The sequence below is a fragment of the Xenopus tropicalis genome, chromosome 2 (genome assembly GCF_000004195.4).
Source record: "Xenopus tropicalis strain Nigerian chromosome 2, UCB_Xtro_10.0, whole genome shotgun sequence".
NCBI lineage: Eukaryota > Metazoa > Chordata > Amphibia > Anura > Pipidae > Xenopus > Xenopus tropicalis.
In genome coordinates, this window is record NC_030678.2 from 110,200,391 (window position 1) to 110,206,731 (window position 6,341).

Genomic DNA, 6,341 nt, shown 5'->3' on the forward strand with positions numbered 1-6,341 from the left:
CCTATTCTGGTGCATACACAAGATTTTGGGATGATACAAAACTTACCTTAATAACAGTGTCCACACACTGGCCCCTGCCTGCTTTCTCTGACTGTGGATTCAAAGACAGGAGAAATAAAAATGTAAATAATTTATGTAGTATACTGTAAGTAACATTACATGATAGAATTGATTTGGAATTATTTCTTTGGGTGACAGGTGCCCTTTAAAGGGAATCTCCACCCAAAAACTATTTCTGCATAATGAAAGAAAAGATACATTACCAATAAATGTATCTTTAAATAATAAAATAAGTTCAATGCTTTTAAAATTATAAAAAATGACGCCATGTTTTTAAAAGGCAAGTATATTAGATACCGTCTGTGTGTTTAAGGATAGAGCTGATTTTTACTGAGGTGTTCTATGTTGATAGACACCATTAATCATTATTTATAGGTCAGTAGCTCAGCCTATGTGAGTTTTTGGACTACAGTCTATTTTCTTTTGTCTAGAAAGGACTGATTTCTTTAATAAATTGAATTTTGTAGGTACCCTGATTACTATTGAGTGTATACTAATATTAAGAACAAGGAGGGTATTAAAGTTGTATATTAATTAAACAACATACTGGCATGCCATCCAAAGAATTCCTAATTTCCAATTTGTATAATTTGTGTTAATGGGGATATTCACCTTTTTGTGCATAAGTCTTCAGAAAGTCCCTATTGCCAACATAACCATTAAGAAAAATTGCTATTTTTAAAAAATATTTTATATTAAAGTCAGAGCTCACATACAAATTTAGTGGTGGTTTCCTCTACAAAAGCACCATAGAGAGTGGCCCCACTTCATCTTTACTCAGCATAGCATGAATACTATTGGCTGGTATGCTATGCTAATGAGGAAGGAACAGACCATGCACAATACTGGCATTGCTACGGCTCCTTCCTTCTATGCGCTGCAGATCCTTGCAAGCAGTAGTGGAGGCAGCACTGATACAGCAAGCAGGACCCATTATTGGTTAAGCGCTAACTTCATTACAGGATTTAAAATAAACTATTGATTTTTGCTTGCAAGTCCAGTAATGAATTAAGGGCTGCCTGTAAGGAATTAAGGGCTACCCTATAAAATATGTCAAGCGTGACTTGAACCAAAGAGTTCTAACTTTGGTATAAAATTACCTAACCAATTGGTTTGCACATTCTCTAGCCCTATGTATTATTAGTCAATTATTCTGTGCAATTGTTGGACTCTACTCTATAAAAGCTACTTACACTTACAAGGAACCCCTCAGGATTGAAGTAAAAGCAAAATTCTAAATTTCTATTAACAATATATGGTTAAAACTGCCTGACTGTTTCGTGCAACAAGCACGTAGTCATAGAGAAGCAGTAAGTCCATTACTATCACAATATACATTCTAAGGCAAACCAGAATGTCCTCTTATCAGGCAAAAAAATCTAACTTTTATAATTAACATGTAGTGATCCTAGAGCTTTGACGCAGTTGGCCAGCTTGAAGTATATTGCAATATATGGACAAACAATCCCTGTTTTGCTTAAAGGGAAGGGCATTTCTTAGTAGCTTAATGCACCGAATGTCTTAATGTCCTATATATATTGATAATAGGTGAGTGCAGAGGATCTCTTGTTGTTGTTTCTATCCTAGAGCTTATGAGAGCCTACAGTACAACTGATGGAATATAAAGCTGACTATGTAATTACTGGACCACAATTTTCATTTACAGTAAAGACAAATTATTTACGTGTTGCCCTGCTACAAAGCACCAGTTTTAATCATATAGTTATAGAAAGTTGTGTGTATGTGTGTATGTAAGTGTGCAGAGAGGAGTTCTTACAATAAATGCATTTGCCTTTAAGTGTCTCTGTAAACAAATTATTTTTTTCCACACTATAAAGCATCCTCTTTTCACATAAAAACTGTATAATAAAAGTCCTTTGTAAAGTAAACATAAAGCTCTTTTTACTAAAACATCCATACCTATTATAAATGTATTTATTTTTAATCTGTGCTATCAATTATATATTGTCTGTCCCGCTCTATGCTTAAGAAATAGAGGTGGTGCAGTTAATTACTTTAACTTTGCATTCAGCACGTTCTAGATGTCACTGTACTCCTAACATTACCTCATTCACTTCACAGTCTATAACTGTGCAGTATGGGCATCAGTTCCCCTTTTCTGGCACATACACAAGATTTCAGGGTGATACAAAACCATAATAACATTGTCCATTGGCCCCTGTCTGCTTTCTGTGACTGTGAGTTTCAAAATGTAAATAATTTACATAGCGTAAGTAACATTTACTGTTATGGAAAGTTTGTGTCATGTTACCAAAATCCCATTATTTCGGTTGCATTTCAGCAACTTTCACAAAATTGTCATAGGGTAAAATATTGATGATAATTCTTTTAGTTTATACATCATTAACTTTTTATAGAGAAATAATGGATTTTTGCCTGTTCAGAACGTGTAAAGCAATTTTAGTATAAGTCTGGGTATAGTCAATTAGAAAGTAAAATTCTATGTTCTGTTAAAGTTGCGTGACAAGTGGAAATTTTATAAACATCCAAAGCTGTAAATCTGCAAACTTTTACTAGTTTTTTTTTTTTTTTTTTTTAATCTCTTTTTATTAATTTCCAATATAATTACAAAAAAGCAAAGATACAGAAAGAAAAAGAAAAATTGGGATAAAGGGGAAAGGGACAACGCACTATTCAACAATAGACACACAGAAAAAAATCAACTTAATTAGTCAAGAGCTTACACCAAGTTAATTCTAAATGCTTATTAATCCTTTACAAAAAAGACACCTTACTTCAATTAAACCCTTCATAGATAAACTAATTAACAGTCTAATTTATTTAGTTCTAACCAGGGTAACCACACTGTTCGATATTGCCCCATCTCATTTTGCAATAAATATGTTATTTCCTCTAATTTTCGAGTTTCTTCTACCAAATTCAACCATTCTGAATAAGTAGGAGGATTAACATTTTTCCAAGCTCTAGGAATAAGGGCTTTGGCCGCATTCATCAAATGTAAAGTTAACTTATCTGTTACCATACAGTTATTTTTTTTATCATAGTAAAATAATAGATGTGTCGGATCAGCATTAGAAATATTAATCCCGGTTAAGTTACGAATAGTAGTACATATTTCAGACCAATAATGCTGTATATTTTGGCAAGTAAACCAGAGATGTGTAAAAGAACCTATGTCCCTATTACATCTCCAACATAGTTTAGAGGAAGCTGGGAACATTACTTTACTAGTTTTTTACTAACACATTTTATGTATAAGGTTCATAGTAAATATTTTTAAAAATACTTTTATAAGACAAAGGGGCTGATTTACTAAGACACGATTTCGAATCCGAATTGGAAAAATTCCGATTGGAAAAGAACATTTTGCGAACATTTTCGTATTTTTTGCGATTTTTTCGGCGTCTTTACGATTTTTGCGTAAAAACGCGATTTTTTCGGCGTCTTTACGATTTTTGCATAAAAACGCGAGTTTTTCGTAGCCATTACGAAAGTTGCGCAAAGTCACGATTTTTTCGTAGCGTTAACACTTGCGCGCAAAGTCGCGCCTTTTTCGTAGCGTTAAAACTTAAAAGGCGCGACGTTTCGCGCAAGTTTTAACGCTATGAAAAAATCGCGACTTTGTGCAACTTTCGTAATGGCTACGAAAAACTCGCGTTTTTATGCAAAAATCGGAAAGACGCCGAAAAACTCGCGTTTTTACGCAAAAATCGTAAAGGCGCCGAAAAAATCGCAAAATTACCGATCATTACGAAAAAAACGCAATCGGACGCATTCGGCCCGTTCGTGGGTTAGTAAATGTGCCCCTTAGGGTGAAACTTCACATATCCCCTGTTGCTGGCTCAACATGCTCACCATGCAACTTGGTCGCACTATACAGTAGGTTATACTGTTTTCAGACCACATACTTGGATTCCATGACAACACCCTCAAGTGGGTAAAATCTTTAATCATTTACCCTCATTTACAAAGACTGAGCCACTTTGTCCAACAATTACTCTTATCAAAGAGTGAAAATAGGGTTTGTCGTAGTTCAACAAAAGGGAAGTCCACAACTGTCTACTCATATGATTGTTATGGGCATATTTATCAAAAGGTGAAAAAAGAGTTTGCCACATTTCCACAGAAATTCTACATCAGAGCTGTCCAACTTTATTTTATTATTATATATACCGTAGTTGGCCAGTTATCTCTCAAATAGCATATTTAAGGGCTGGATTAAATGAAAATGATGATGGTGTCTAGTGAAGTCTAGGGAGCCTTTAAGTGGACTTAAGTGAACAGCCCTGCTCTTCATCTTTCTATAAGACTTTAAGGTGTATATTTATTGAGTGTTTACCCTTGCTAAGCATATGTATGCCCCTAAATCCCATCATGTAAGTAGAGAGCAGTGGAATTCCCATGTTGTAAGTATGGTTTCACCCTTTGGTAAATATGCCTCTAAGTAACTGATGAACAATTACATTTGATTACTCTTGTGTACTCTTTGCAGTTGGTATTTTTAATTTTTTGTTGTTCAGCTGTCAGCCTTGAAATTTCAAGACCTATCTGCTAATACTTAGTTCAGAATCAAAATATGAAAATAGAAGGCTTCATTAGAAATAAAACCAATCCAAATAAGAATACACATAAAATTGAAGCCTTGCAATCAGGCTTCTTCTTTGGTTGCTAGTAACTGTGACCCTCAACAATCAGACAGAAAGGCTAATAATCTGAAAATTATACAAAATAAACAATGAACACAAACTGGCTATTTGTTCAGAACAGGTCCATTTTTAAAATACTAAATATTATTTAAAGAAAACAGCAAGTTTTATCATGTTTTATCAAGTTTTTGATCATGTTTAATTTATATGTCTTCTCCCATTATTCATCCAACATTTAAAATTCATCATTAGATGCGCAAAGATATTGTTAGTATTATTACCACATATTATAAAGTAATAGTATTCCAACATAGGAAGCACACCACATACAGGGTTACAACTGCTCGGGTGCTCATGCAAAAAAATTCAAATAAGAGAGCAATAGATGCCAGCACTCACGGGACTTTGTAAAGTAATATATCAGCAAAAAAAATTATATACAAAAAAAGTATGGCTACATGGTTTTTATAAAGTAATAGTATATAGCAAACACTATTGTCTTAGTCTTAAATTCTGCCCTAAACATTTAAATGCAAGTGAAATCAGACCATGCATTCATAAGTATCAGATCCTTCAAGACTCTGTGTTCAGACATTGTTCTGTCAGTTTGCCAATGGTTAAAGATCTCTGGATAACTGTAAAACTCTAGGAGGAACTCCTAGCAGTGATTTCATTTATAGGATAAAATTAAATCTTGAACAAATTGGCTCGACACTGGTATATTCATTGGTAATGTTCTTTGCAATGACACCTAGAGAATAAAACCCAAGAGGAAATCATTTCTGTTCAATAATGAGCCAAAAGACTCAACATGGGGAATGGGGTAAAATTGAAAAACAAAACTATTACTCACTTTGAACTCTGGATTTGTGCTTTGTTTTTTAAGGACCTATGCATGCCATGTTATCTTTCTATATATGCGTGGGTGGGTGTGTGTGCGTGGGTTTAAAATGTTTATATCCTGTAGAAGGAAAAATACTTACTAAATAATTTATCAAGATTTATCTCTTGCAATAAATATCTGCTCATAATGTATGGTTTAAATAAGCTTGCTCTTAGTGCAGTATAACATTAAATAAAGACATAAATAAATCCAGGTCTAAATCCTTATTAAATTCATTAACCACAGTAGCCTCAGCAATATTGTAATTTACTTAATCAAATGACCAAGTGGCTTGATTTATCTTGGGTGAGACAATCTAATGTGTGATGGACAGATTTCTTTATATTTCTGGAAATAGTGATATTCCCAGCTATATTATATAATTTTTCTTCTGTTTTTTGGAATGTTACCCTTAAAAATGATTTTCCTCTGAGATTTGTTATATTGAAGCGTCTTTTTTGTCACCCACGGCAATTATTTTTGTTGCCCGCACCTATTTTTTTGTCACCCGCACTTTTTTTGATGCGACCGCGCCCATTTTGACGCAACCGCACCCAATTTGATGCACGTCAAAAAATCCGTGCGCCGAATTTTCACTGAAGTTTTGCGAAACAATTCGCCAATGTCAAAATTTGGAAATTCGCTGCGAATCTATGCCTGGCGAAAAAATTCGCTCATCACTAATCTTGAGCTGTGCTGTTATAAAGCTTTAATTCAATATTTTTCAAGCAATAATTTTTTTGCTTAAGGGAAGGCACTGCCAAGATCAC